The 15,479-nt window shown below is 32.6% G+C and overlaps 2 protein-coding genes across 8 annotated transcripts in view; one reads left to right on the top strand and one right to left on the bottom strand.

Moving 5' to 3' along the window:
• The window catches only part of LOC127786488 (autophagy-related protein 9), a gene marked incomplete in the record, with an annotated part of 1,007,132 nt that overhangs the window by 912,252 nt on the left and 79,401 nt on the right, over positions 1-15,479 (top strand).
• LOC127786524 (hyoscyamine 6-dioxygenase-like) overlaps positions 1-15,479 on the bottom strand; it is a 38,738-nt gene that overhangs the window by 19,067 nt on the left and 4,192 nt on the right. Inside the window, exon 1 of one of the 7 annotated variants that reach the window (XM_052313991.1) lies at positions 4,799-5,065. The exons of 3 other annotated variants lie outside the window; for them this stretch is intronic. The gene's annotated coding sequence lies outside the window, so the exon portion shown is untranslated. 3 more of the 7 variants (XM_052313990.1, XM_052313992.1, XM_052313993.1) reach the window with 3 other exon arrangements.

Below are 15,479 nucleotides of genomic sequence, written 5' to 3'. Positions count from 1 at the left end.
TAAAAATAATTTATTTATTTATATTTTTTTAATTTTATTTTATTATAATAAATTATCTCTGTGTGTATTCGTGTATATATATATATATATACATATTTGTGTGTGTGCTTATTAGAAGAAAGAGATGGAGAGATGGGTGTGAGAGAAAAAAATGAGTATAATGAGAGAGAAAGAGAGATGGAGTGACTGTGCAGAGTAAAAATAGAAGGAAGATGATATGGTGAGGTGACAGAAGGGTAAAATAGGATTTTTGAAAAAAGATGAAAAATTTTGGCGGGAAAGACTGCGAAGAGTAAAACCCTCGCTGTGAATAAAATTTTTCATAAGAAATATGAAATTTGTGTAAGGGCAAATCCGTCTTTTACTTGTTAAACACCAAAACCCCCCACTAGCATTTTTGAAAAAGCTAAGGGCATATCCTTTAAGCTATTAAGGGTTGTCCAACACTTTAATGAAAAAAAGATAAACACCACTCTATATATTAGGTTATTGATTCAATTTGGATCTAAATATCAAAATTAAAAGGATTGTATAAATTTATAATTTCACAAAAAAGATTAAATTCATAATTAGCCTAAAAAATAATAAAGAAAAGATCTCTACTTCCTTTTAAAATTTATTATTATAAAAAAACTATATTATAAATGTCAGAACCCTAAGGACTTGCATTCTTTCATTTCTATCTGTCCTCTAGAATTACAGGCCAAGCTAGAGGATTCGCTTGAGGTTTTTAATTTATTCGTCAATCGATGTTGTCAATCTCTTTGTTTCTCTAATTAGGCAATTCATTCTTGTCTTTGAGGAAACTTATATTAGATCGGTTAAATAGCATAAATACTTACTGAACTCTACATTAAGATACAAAAGGTTCAATAAATTTTAATTTAATATATAATTTCATAACTATTATTAGTTGGCGTTAAAAAAATCTAATAAAATATTGATATTTTTATACTTTGTGTAAAATTCAATAATCTTTTTATATTTTAATACAAAATTCAGTGATCATTTATGTTGTTTCATCATTTACATTGTTAACTACGTCAACATCAAGTTAATCTTTTTTAACACTAATTGACAATAGTTATGAATTTATATGTTCAATTAAAGTTTATTAATCTTTTAACTACAAATCAATTCAATAACTTTGTTAGACTTTAATAAAAAATTCACTAATCATTTATACTATTTAACCGGATTCAGCAAAAATCTCTACTCCTTGCAAGTCTACTCATTCTCTCTCTTGGTGTGTAGGTACTATTTAGCACCTATCGGTTCATACCTATACATATCGGTTCATACCTATACATTCACATATATCTTTAGTATGTACATATACATTAACACGTGTTATGCACGTGAGCTTGTCTGGAGGTAAACTGAATAGCAAACTGCATCTCGAAGAAATTCATGCTCCTCAAATCTGTGAACATGACTTTCCTAGCTAGCTTTACCAATCTCATTACATATCCTTCAGACTTGGAAGGAAACGAGCGACAGATGCTTGTTACTTGAATTTCTTTTTCTTTTCTGTTCCGTTTGTGACCTAGTGAAGATGGTCTGATGATTATTTCCTGGTTCATGCAGGTTCTGCTCTGGAAATGTAATGATAATTTGGGACCCCCGAGTCTGGGGTAAGCAAGCCAACCTCCAAACTCACAGCCAAATCCAATTGGAAATGCATTTGCAGGAGCAGGTTATGTGGGCTTGGAGCTTATGGAGAGACAATTTTAGGATCAAGCTCTGAGTATGTGCAAAGCAGTGTAAGTGTCCTGCTAGTAATCTATGAAATTCTGTAACTCTTCTTCTGTACCCAAGTGTTATATGATAGGCCAAAAGGCAGGCTTTTAATCTAGTGAAGGCTTGAAATGCTTGTGTATGACAATGTTCTATATGAAAGGCCAACATGAGGTACTTGATTATTTGTTACCTGATAAGAATTAAAGAATAAACATGAGGTACTTGATTATTTGGAGCTTATGGAGAGACAATTTTAATATGGTTGCATATTTGGAAAATTGGCATGTCTTGCCCTCCCTCAAATGGGAAGATAATTTAGAAATTCCTGTGTGTTAAGTCCATATAAAACCATCAGTTCCTATGTCTTGACAAAAGAGTAAACAACAAACATATTCCATTAAGATTGAACATATACAGACTGTTGCACTTTAGTCAAATTACCTTTTCCAAGACATCCATATGTTCCTAAACAAACTTAAGATCGGATCATATAATCGACAAGCGGATCCTTACCTTCAAAAGTATCCAAGGCATAAGTTTTGAAAAAATCTTCGAATCTAAAAGTTCTGTACAGCGCCGGATTGTGCTCATTCACCAGTGATTTTGCAGGCTCTATTAGGCAATCGGTAGAAGGAACGATAAAGCTAACGACTGTTGTTCTTGCAGCTTTTGAGTTTGTCACGACTCGATGATCAGCGCTTTTCAGCTTCCCATTGCTGATTACCTAAAAATCCAAATACAAATACATGCACGTCACAAGCAGCTAAAAGAAAATTTTATTCAAGAAAATAGTAAAGTAGATTGGGGAGAGAATAATAAAGAGAAGATACCTGTAACATGTGATTTATATTAACTACAAATGCATTGGGAAGGGGCTCAATACCCAGCCATTCCCGGTCCTTCAAGACTTGAAGCCCAGGTGCATGGCCTTGGTTAAGAAGGGTGATGAGGTGAGGATCGGCATGTTTAGGCAATCCCAAGACTGAGGTAGGGTCGGGGCATGGGGGATAGTGATTAATAGAGAAAACTTGACTGCGACTGAGCCTCTCCTCAAAGTAACCCTGTTCAAGACCTAATCCTTCACAAATTAAATTCAACAGCTGCAAAGACAGCCTCCTCACCTCAACGGAAAAACGTCCGACCACCTCTCTATATCAATACCAATACAGAATACGTTAATACAAGGGCGCAGCAGTGACATTTTCTGAAAATGTTAATTGAACTTGTGGGTGTTTAATCAGATATTTAAAATGAAGGGTTAGTATTACAAACAATCACATCATTATGTGTCAAATTTTTTATATAAAGATTAGTTCTATTTGTTTAGCATTGCCCATAGCAATGGCATACCTGTACCGAGGTGGATTTTCAGGCCAAAGCTGAATGTAGTCCTCCAGGGGGTGGCAAGGGTGCTGAAAATTATCTCTCCAGAAATGGACCTTCGCGTCTGCATAGTCAATGCTTGTTTTAAGCCTACAAACCTCAGGAGACGGGGATTTCTCAGTGTAGTATCTTGCCTTGTCCTTTTCAGGCAAATTAAAAAATTCAGCTCCCATCGTCAGTACATCATTCATTAACTCCTCCGAAACACCATGGTTTGTCAACTGAACCTTGAACGAACTTTGGTTAGAGGACAGCAGCTCTATAAAATGTTCCAAAAGCAATATAAATGGCATGAATCGAAAGTAATTGATGAATGACCTGAAAGAATCCATAGTCTTGGCTAGCTTTGATGATATGCTGAATTAATTCATTGCGATGGTGGCCCAGTGATTCAAGATCAATCACTGGTATGGTCTTCAGTAAAGGAGTTACTAGGTCACCGGGTCGTGTCTCTGGTGGTAAAATATATGATTCCGGCACGGATTGAATCTTCCCCCTGCTAGAAATGAGAGAATCCATACTGCCAACAAGGATCTGAGTTTGGTGATGTTAGTAACCTGCAATGAGTATAAGCTTGATTTCAAAATGCTAATTTAACTTTCAACCCACACAACTGCGGCCAGACATGGTAGTATTGAAAATTTTATCACATCAAAATGTCTCAGAATTATCAAATCTGTCACAGTATCAAATGGTAGCACTCACATTCTGAGCTGCCTGATTATGTAACAAAAATTAATCTGTCTTAAGTTAGATGTTTTGAAGAGATTAGTGAAATTGTTATTGGATCATACAACTTTGCTTCTGAAATACTTGAAATACAAAATAGGACAAAGAAGCAGGTAACATCAAGGGATTCTGGGTAAATTTGGTTAGGAAGAGATGATTGAGAGCAAATCAAAGTCATGGACGTTATACTGGGAATTCTTTCCTCATCTGGGCAGAAAGTGAACATCCAAAGACAGACGTAGGATGCACCGGATTTAGACGCATAGGCCAGAAAGACAAGAGGAGCTCATTTCAAATTTTGTGGTCAAATCATATCCCTGAAACATTTTAATCTTCATGGAAGAAGGTATTTTGAATAAGCAAATATTTGAACTCTTGCATTGGCCCAAGGACCCAGACTCCCAAAGGCATTTGCAGAGACAAGGGTCTAACAGTTAATCAGACTTGGGGAAAACCAGTGTCTTTCAGATAGAGTGTGATATTCAGTTGACCTCCAACTCTGTAGAAGGAGTTATCATGTTTGGATTTGAGAAGAGAAGGAAACAAGGAAAATAAACCACTTCCTTCTATCAATTTTTACAGGTCTAACAGAAATCTTGCACAACGTCCCCAAAAACACCAATCTGGACGAATCTATTAACAGAATCGAAACAGAGTTCATGATTCGCCGGCCGGGAAACCTAAAGCAATCGTTAAAAGGAACGATCACTTCGACGGATGCCGGAAAAAGAAAAACAAAACAGATAATACACACAATTGAAGATTTGAAATCTCTCACGCTACTTTTACCGGTTTCTTACTGTTCGGGCCACCTCATTCAGATATTCTGTGTGTTTCTATGGAAAGAAAGTGGAAGAGAGAGAACAGAAAAGACAAGGTTGCGAGCGTAATCGCTCACACACACACATAGATATATAGATATAGAGACGAACATAGGGTTACTAACCAGTAACCACAGAGAGTGAAAACGAGTAGATCTGCGAGGCGCCCGGACTGTGAATCTGATCCGATTTGAGTCCGTCGAGAACAAGTTTCGGTCACTTTTAAGAGAGAGAGCAGGCGGTTGATCAATGCACGCTTCTCTACAGCTCGCCTTCTTTGACTCGCCATGAACAAGGGGAATCAAGGACAGCGACCGGCCATTGGTTTGGTTTGCTTATCGTTATATTTCAACGATAGACTGACCGCTCACTTTTGTTTGCTCTTTGCTTCTTGTTGTTTTAGGATACACGGCGTTTGTGAATTAGATTATACTTTCGTCCAAATTATGCAATCCTCTCTATTTATTCCAAGTGTCAAAGCAGATCGTCAATTTTAACTCATGTAAAATCTGTTCTTATACTTAGATCGGAATCAAAATAGATAGTCAATTTTAAAGACGGTTAAACAGTTCAAATCGAAAATTATATGTGATCAGGGTTATTTTACAAAGAGGCTTATAAATTAGAGGTAAGAAGACGAAATTATCCCCACCTATAGTCGTCGTTGCCCTCGCCTCTGCTCTCTTCTCTCTCCTCTTCTCTCCCAAAGTCATCGTTGCCCTCGCCTTGCCACCACGCTTCACCGCTCACTTTTGTTTGCTCTTTGCTTATTATTATTTTAGGATACAAGACGTTTGTGGATTAGATTATTCTTTCGCCCAGATTATGCAATCCTCTCTATCTATCCCAAGTGTCAAGGCAGACCGTCAATTTTAAGTTATGGTAAAACTTGTTCCTACGTTTAGATCAGACTCACAATAGATAGTAAATTTTAAAAAGAGTGGAACAATTCAAATAAAAAATTATGTGCAATTCGTGAATAATCTAAAATATTAAATTAAAGTATGGTGTCTTTTAAAAGTAGGTAAACTTTATTCTATATCAAATTAAGGACATTTTCCTCCTATGATATAATCGGAAGATTTCGTAAAATAAAATCTCTTTTATAAGTCTCCATCTATATATATATATATATATATATATAAATTAACTCTTTGATATATATTTTAGTGTTTAGCATTCACATTATATAATGTATAATTTTCCTTTCTCATGTGGTTGGTACAACAAATCAATTACTTACTTTCATATAAACTACAAATAGAGATGATGGCAGCTTCGACCCACCATCAAACATAGACCCACGAATCAAAGAGTAGTACTTACCATGGAGAAACTCATCTCAAACAGTTGCAACATTCAATCAGTGTCGGAATCTTACGTATTGCCACCAGAAATAAGGCCTGGAGAGCCGGCAATCCCAGTTGTCAATCTCAGCTCTTCAGGTTATTACTCTTTTTCATCTTCCTCGTATTAACTAGTCATTTTTCTTGTTACAAATGTCATCGTATGATTAAATCTCAGCTCTTCAAATTCAAAACCAAGCAAATTTAGAGAGTCCTAGAATTCTAATAGAAGTAGTGAAAGGCTGCGGCTGACAGGTCATGGGGTCTCGGAGAAGTTGATGCATAGAGTTCTTCGAGCTACCGACCCTTGTTAGTAATTTGTCGAATTATTTGCGTATTATATGTGAATTATTTTATATTTTTATTAAAAATATTATACTTGCGTATTTTTTAAATATTCAAAATAATTTATATATTTTAAATCTAAAAAATATAAGACGGGTATTAGTCAAATTTTTTAAAAATTTAGTTGAAAAATTCGTTGCGTGCTCCCAGATCATGTGGAGAGAAAATTATATGATGTCTGATTAGAAATATTTTTTAATTATTATTATGGCTAATGGTGGCTCATGATGACTCATTATTTAATTATTTTCAACTTCTCACTTTTCACTCAACTCTCCTTTTATTTTTACTAAATATTAATATTCAATTCAATCTTCATACATATCTCTCCTCTCTCTATTATCTATCTAATAAACTACTCATCTACCACATTTCTCTTCAGAGTGTTTATTCTTCGGTCCTCAACTTCTCATGAGGTTCAATAACTTCAACTCCTCTTTGTCTCTCTGTAGGTTGCTTCGTTTTATTCCTTGTTTTGTGGTTTTCTCAACATTTCTTGAAGTAATTTTTTTGTACTGATCTTTCATCTTTATCTTCATTTTTATATTCATGGAAGATTATTTAAGGCATATTTTGTTATATTTTTTAAATTAATTTTTAGTTTTAAAGTTGTTTCTAAAATTAAAATTTAAAAATACCAAGCTTTAACAAACAACAAAAATTTACAGAAAAAAAAAACAAGCAACAAAAAAGAATGTATATATACACACATGAGCAGTTATAAAAATTACGAATTTGTTATTAAAAAATAATAAAAAAAATAAACTGAAAACACACAAATTATAACCAATAACCACTATGATTTTTGCTTTCCTTACTTGACATTTCACACAGTTTCCAAATATAACCTCAATTAACTTCAATTATTTGTCCAAATTAAGATTTCAATTCTCAACCACCACGAATGTACTCTAACTTCAACATAGGTTTATTAATTTGTTTTGGAACTTGAATATGTTGTTTGTTTGTGGCATCTGAATTTTTTCATGTTATCTTGCATTAATACAGGTTGGTTGAATATGTTGTTTTTTTTTAATTATATAAGTTTTAATAAATTTATTTCTACTTATACATGTTAATCTTTGTTAATTAATTGTTATACATATTAGTAAATAAAATTAAACTATTTGTAGGAAATGAGACAAAAGACAAATTTTGGGAATATGCTGAAAATCTGGATCGAAGATTCAAATGTAAATTTTGTCAAAAAGAGTATCCTAGTGGTATATCTAGAGTAAAATCACATTTATCTGGCCACACAGGGCATGATGTTATGGTTTGTGCAAATGTATCAGATGAGATACAAGCTTTAGCTATTATTGCTACTGGATGTGGTAGTAAAAAGGCAAAATTATCTCCTGAAAATGTCGGAACTAGTCAAGAAACTTTGTCAAGTTTACAACAAACTTCAATACTTACCATATACAACAAAAAAGATAAGAATATGGTGGACATGAAAATAGATCAGATTATTTTTTTTTGAATAATATTCCTTTCCATGTTAATTCAAACACTTGCTTTTATTGAGATGATTAAGGTTGTTTCTAACTTTTTGGTATTAGATATTCGTTACCAAGTTATTCTACTCTAAGAACTAAATTAGTGATGAATAACAAAACAATCACTACAAAAAATCAGCATTTAGCAGCAGTTCACGTAATTTAGCGGCGATTTTGAAAACCGCCGCTATTTTAGCCGTCGCGAAGCATTTAGCGACGGTTTTCAGCAACCGCTGGAATAATCGCCGGTAAGTCATATTTTTGCGGCGGTTTCAAAATCGTAGCAAAAAAAGTGATTTAGCGACGGTTTTTAAAATATTTAGCAGCGGCTTCAAAACCGTCGCAATTTTTTTTTTTAAATATTGAATTTTAGCAGCGGTTTTAAAACAGTTGCAAAAATTCAAAAAAATTCGAATTTTTGAAATCTCGCGCGCGTGGCTATTGCGCACGCAAACGCGCCTGGCACCCCCCGGCCACATGGCCGCATGTCAGTGCACCACGTGGCGGATGCTGGAAATATATTTTCAGCATCCTTCTCCCCCCTTCCCCAGACTCGAACCCAGAACCTCCCTTGACCACATGCGCGCGTGAAACCAAATGAGCTGCAAAGCCTTGTTAGTAAAACTTCCCTCATATAAATTATATACTAACATATAACCACTATTTTCCAGAATTATAATTTATATTTTTTACTATAAATTGAAAAAAATAAATAAATTAATTATTTTTAAAAGAGTAATGGAATAAAATAAAAATAAATTAATTGATTATTTTTTAAATAAATTAATTGATTAAAAAATAAAACGAAGATTTTATATATTTTTTAAAAGTTCTTTTTAAAATTATAAAAAACTTTATATATTAAAATTTTGTTATTTTTTTATTTTCTTAAAATTAAATTTTTCAATAAATTTTGCGATAATTTTTTTATTTGTAAATTTTTTAATTTTTTTCTAAATTTAGCGGTGATTTCAAAAAATCGCCGCTAAATTAAATTTTTTAATGAATTTTGCGACGATTTTTCAAAATCGTCGCAAATGTTATTTAATTTTAATTTTTAATTATTTAATTATTTTTTAAATTTAGCTGAGGTTTTCATAAAACAGCCGCTAAATTAAATTTTTAATGAATTTTGCGGTGGTTTTTCAAAATTGTCGCAAATGTTATTTAATTTTAATTTTAATTTTTAATTAGTTAATTATTTTTTAAATTTAGCGGCGATTTTTAAAAAATCGCCGCAAATGTTATTCAATTTTATTTTTTAATTATTTTTTGAATCTAGTGACGATTTTTAAAAAATTGTCGCTAAATTAATTTTAATTTTTAATTATTAAATTAATTTTTGAATTTAGCGACGATTTTGGGAAACCGCCGCAAAATGTTAAAAAAACAGCCGCAAAAGATCAATTTTTTTGTAGTGAATGGTTGAAGATTATGTAGTTAAAGTGAAGAAATCGTGGAGTTTATTAAGATGCATATTAATGTCTGATATTTGGACAGACATGAAAAGTCGCTCATTTATCAATGTGGTTGCTTATTCTCCGAAAGGGCCTGTCTTTTTAAAGCCTTTTGAAAGGTCGGGTCATAGAAAGAGTGATTTTTTTCTTAGAGATCTACTTGTATTTGTCATTGAAAAGATTGAACCTAAGAATGTAGTTCAAATTATCACAGACAATGCTCCAAATTATGGACTTGTTGGTGATATGATAATAGGAAGTTATCATCACATATACAAAACAAAGTATGCAGCCCATAGAGTTCAATTACTTTTCAAAAATATTTATAATCAGGTTTAATGGATAAGCAAGGTATTTGATGAGGCAAAGGAGATTGTGGATTATATGTACAGACATACCATTGTCTTAAGTTTAATGAAGGAACATACACACATGGATTTGAAAATGTATTCCAAAACTAAGTTTGCTTCTCATTTTCTAATGCTTCAATCTGTTTTAGAAGTTGAAGATAGCTTGACAAACTTAATTGCATCACTTACTTGGAAAAACTTGTCATATAACAAAAAAGCAATGGCACAAAATGTGAAGGACATAATTCAAGGTACTGAATTTTGGAAAAAATGAAAAGAGGTTATATCTGCCTTAGAGTCTCTTGTTAAAATATTGCAATTAGTTGATGGTGATGGATCAACTGCTGGCTACATTTATAATGCAATAGAGAGAGAGCAAGAACTGCCATCAAGAAGCAATGTGAAACTAATCCTATCAAATACATGTAGCTACGAGACTTATTTGAGACAAGATGACAAGAAAATATACTTCATGAGATGCATGCAGTTGCAGTTTACCTTAATCCATCTTTTATGTATGATATGAAAATAAGGTATGACCAATCTAAAGTAAGAGATGGTTTATTATTTGTGGGAGAAAAATTGGTTGACATTACAGAGAGAAATAAGTTTGTTAACCAATTATTGATTTATGATAGGAGATATCCAAATATATTTAATTTTCTTTCAATGGCACAAATGAGATATGCTTATTCACTTTTATTTAACTTATTTTAATATCTATTTTTATTAAGTTATTTATCTTACATAAAGCTAACTTGTTGATCATTGTGTAGGAGTGTGGTGGGAAGCAAACGGAGGCTTAGTTCATATTCTAAAAAGGGTTGTTATTCGTATATTAAGCCAACCATGTAGTGCTTCTACATGTGAACGTAATTGGAGTGCATTTGATGCTGCATAAACAAAAAAGAGATAGATTATGATCACCAGATATGTTAAAGGACCTTGTCTATATAAGGGTGAATTCATTAATGTTAAAGAATTCTATTAATTTTGATATGCATGATAGAAAAGTAATTGATCTTGAAAATCTTGTGGAGCTTGATGAAAATGTTAATGAAAGACTTGAGGAGGTTGCAGATGAAGGTCTTGAGGAGAATACAACATATAATATTGATGTTGGTGATACTTCGTGGCTTGATAGAAGACTTGGCATGGGATCATCTATATCTCGATCATTTAATTATGATTTTTTTTTTAATTCAATCAAGGAACTGACTTGAGTATTTGGATTTTGGACTATATAAAAACTCTCATTTTGTGATATTGGATAGCTTAGAATATTGAAATGAGAAAATCTCTTGTGCAAATTTCGTTTCTATTCTTTAAAAAAATTAAAATTAAAAGGCCGACCCAAATCCACGGTATGGTTCATTGTTCCATCAAATCCTTTCTGTCGACCTCCCTCATTCAAAACCCTCTTTGTTTTCTCTGATATCAGCCCGCCGATTGTCACCGTCATTCTCATACTCTCCTCTCACTCGAATACCCCCCTCTCTCACTCTTCGGTTCCCTCTCTCGTTGCCGATGTTGTCTTCGTCGATTGTTGTCGCCGCCATCACCTCTATTCTTCCTGCACCGTTCCATCTTCGATCTCCCTCTTCGGGCTCAGGTAAATATATATTTTTTTGTTTCATTTCGGTGTGTGTTATCGTGTCTCCATCGTCCCGTCGATCAGATCAATCCTATTCGCCATAGTGGTTCATCGTATTTTCAACGCCTCTTTGTTCCATCAGATCCACGGTGTGATTCATCGTTCCATCAGATCCACGGTGTCCCTTCTTTGCCTCGGTCTCTTTCCTCACTTCAAAACCCTTTCCCTCAAATCTCCAGCATCTCCTTCATTTCCATTGTGTCACCTTCAGCAGATCTACCCAGATTCGGCCTCCAAATCTGTCTGTCTGTTTGTCCAGTCCGATCTACCAAGATCCAACTAGATCTACCAAGTCCCAACATCCAACTAGATCTACCCAGATCCGGTCAAATTTATCTAGTACCCAAATTTAGCTAAATCTATCAAGATCTACCCAGTACCTAGATCCTGCCAGATCTACCCAGTACGTAGATCCTACTAGATCTACCCAGTCTTTCAAAAAAAAAAAACTAGAAGATCATGTCAGAACCCAGTTCTACGTGCGGTGCCTGCAAAATATTAAGAAGAAAATGTACCCAATCATGAGTCTTTGCCCTTACTCCTGCCATAAAGAATGACCTACTCATTTTGAAGCCATCCATAAAGTTTTTGGTGCCAGTAATGCCTCCAAGCTCTTGGCCCCCCTTCCGGTAAATGACTTATATGGGACCGTCGTTTCACTCGTGTATGAAGTTCTAGCTAGGCTTTAAGATCTCATTTATGATTGTGAATCCTATATTTTTACCCTTCAATAGCAAGTTATCTATCTGCAATTTCATCTAGCTTTATTGGAGAAATTACTATCTGCAAACTCTTATGCAAACCCTCTCAATGTTCAAAATTGGTTTCACCCAGAAACTAATTCAAACCCATATTGTGACAATAGATCTTTGCTCGTAGATGACCCACACTCTATTTGGAATTTTGAAAACCTAGTCATCTTAGTAGAAAATGTGTCGTTTATTTATTTCTAAGAGGATAATTCGCAACATTACCCAGTCGAAACTAGCAACAGCCAGTAGTTATTCCCAGGTGATGTCAATGAATTTGGATCCGTCGTATTCGATAAGCATCATCAACATTAAGTATCGGTGACATCCAAAGCTATCAACATGGGTGGATTAGTATCTATGGTTTGACTTTTTGAGTAATTATATTATCTCATGGTTTGATCTCTTATAAATGTATTGAATATATGAATTGAATGTTATGTTTTGTGTTTGATGAGTTGTTTGCTTGTTGAGCAAGAATATATTTGTGTGCATATATGACTGAATCGTCTTAACAATTCTCATTTTATAATATTGGTGAAAATATAAATTAAATTTTTGTGTTTAATGAGTTGTTTGCTTGTTTATCAAGAATATGTTTGTGTGCATATATATATATATATAATATGTCGAATTTTTATTGACGAATTAAGTCTCTCCCGAATATTTTTCGTATGATAAATATTTGACTGAATTTTTGATCGTATTTAAAATATATCAAGCCGAATAATACTCGTACTTTTATCGTCCTGAATTTTTCCCGTTCGTCGAATTACTAACAAGGCTACCGACAAAAGAGAAGACTAGATTCTATTTGGAGGGCCCATAGAGAAGTTGCAAGTTGTACACTAACATCAACTTCTCCAAAGAGAAGGTTCATGTTTGGAGATATAATTTGCAGCATTATTGTCATCCTTTGGAGGATTGCACTCATTAACCAGTGATTTTTCGGGCTCTAGTTGTGTTTAGCTTACCATTTTTTTAGCAAAATTTAAGTTTTGTTGAGCTTTTAAATCATATAAAGTTGAAAAACTGTGTAGCATTTAAGTTGATAACGTATTTGAATAAATATGTTTTTAAGTTATCAGTTAATAATTATGTATTTGATTTGAAAAAATTGATAAATTATTAGAACTTGATAAAAAGACGAAAATAGACATGTTAAATGATGTAAAATTTTATCTTTAGATATAGATAAATTATACACAATTACTAAAAAATATATTAATACAATAAATATATACACATTTATTTTTCTCTTTCAAATATATTACTATTAAATTAATATATATACACTTACAGGTATATATATAATATATATGATCAGGGCCAGCTCTGGGCATAGGCTGCCTAGGCAGCGGCCTAGGGCCCATGCCCATTTTCAAGCTAGCAAAGGGCCCATGAACATTTTAATTTTCAAATTTTAAATTAATTAATAAAAATAATAAATTTAAAAATAAAAGAGACGTTAGGGGGGCATGCCTGTTTTAAACCATTGTAAACTTTTAATTAATCTCAATCTCTCACCTTTCTTTTATCAATAATTAATCCATGAATATCAATATAATTTTTAATTAATCTCAATTCCTCAGCTTCCTTTATTAATAATCAATTCAATTTCTATGCGTCTGGTAATAGCACCCATCCTCTCACAACTATTCTATGCATTTTTAATTAATCTCAATCTCCCCCTTATATGATTGTATCACAACTATTTCCATACATCTGGCAATGGTTGCAACTCCATCGTCTTCCTCAGTTCCACTTCTTCTCAATTTTTTATCCATCTATTATCATTGCATCTGCCATCAATTTGCACAGGTGTAAGTCTTCAATCCAATTGATTTCATAATTATGCATTCTCTTTTGTGATTCCATTTTCGTCCTCATCATCCCGTTGTGTGATTTATCAGTTATGTCTTTTGATTTTTTTTATTAACCCTTAAATTACTAATTAATTTTATGTTTGTATTTCAATATTTGTGATCTCTCTCTTATTAGTGAATCTACACTAATGGATTGACGATTATATCTATTGAAAAATATATGTTAAAATAAATTAATTATAATAATTTAATTATTAATTTTTCATCTAAAACTACTAAAAAAATAAATTTAAAGTGAAATATTGTGAATTTTATATAATAATTTTTTTATTTATATTAATTTTATTTTTAAATATAGTTGTAAAGGGCCTCATAAAAAATTTAGCTTAGGGCCCCTATAATCTTAGGGCCAGCCCCGTATATGATCAAATGTTGCCGATGATGGAAGAGAAAACAGATGATAAATGTGCGAGCAGTGGATGACGAGGACAAACATAAAAGAGACAGCAATGGAGACTAGAGATGATGGCCACTACTGACGATAGAGTTAAAGATGATGACTGACAACGATGAAGGAGCTGGAGGCGACGACTGAAATTAGAGGGAGGTGACAACAACAAATGTAATAGATGAAAGAGATGGACATATGAGAAATATGGAATTTGTGTAAGGGCAAATTCGTTTTTTGCTTGTTCAACACCAAAAGCCCCAGTAGCATTTTTGAAAAAACAAGGGACATAGCTAAGCTATTAAGGGTTGTCAAACACTTTAATAAAAAAAAAAAAAAAGAAAGATAAACACTCCTCTAAATATTAGGTTATTGATTCAATTTGGACCTAAATATCAAAATTAAAAGGATGGTATAAAATTATAATTTCACAAAAAAGATTAAATTCATGATTAGCCTAAAAAAACAATAAAGAAAATATTTCTACTTTCTTTTAAAATTTATTATTATAAAAAAATTATATTATAAACGTCAGAACCCCAAGGGCTTACATTCTTTCGTTTCTACCTTTTCTTCTAGAATTACAGGCCAAGCCAAAGGATTGGCTTGAGGTTTTTGATTTATTCATCATTCGTTGTTGTCAATCTCTTTGTTCCTCTAAATAGGCAATTCATTTTTGCCGAAGAGGAAACTTAGATTAAATTAGTTAAATAATATAAATAGTCACTGAACTTTATATTAAGATACAAAAGACTCAATAAATTTTAATTTAATATATAATTTCATAACTATTGTTAGTTGGCGTTAAAATAACTAATGAAATATTAATATTTTTATACTTTAGTGTAAAATTTAATGACTTTTTTATATTTTAGTATAAAATTCAATGACCATTTATGTTGTTTCATCATTCACATTATTAGTTACGTCAATATCAAGTTAACATCTTTTTAACCGTAATTGACAATAGTTATGAAATTATATATTCAATTAAAATTTATTAATTTTTTAACTACAAATTAAAATTCAATAACTTTGTTATACTTTAGTACACATTTCACTAATCATTTATACTATTTAACCTAATTCAGCAAAAATATCTACTCCTTGCAAGTCTACTCATTCTCTCTCT

This window comes from Diospyros lotus, chromosome 12 (genome assembly GCF_014633365.1).
Source record: "Diospyros lotus cultivar Yz01 chromosome 12, ASM1463336v1, whole genome shotgun sequence".
NCBI lineage: Eukaryota > Viridiplantae > Streptophyta > Magnoliopsida > Ericales > Ebenaceae > Diospyros > Diospyros lotus.
This window is presented reverse-complemented; position numbering and strand designations above follow the sequence as displayed.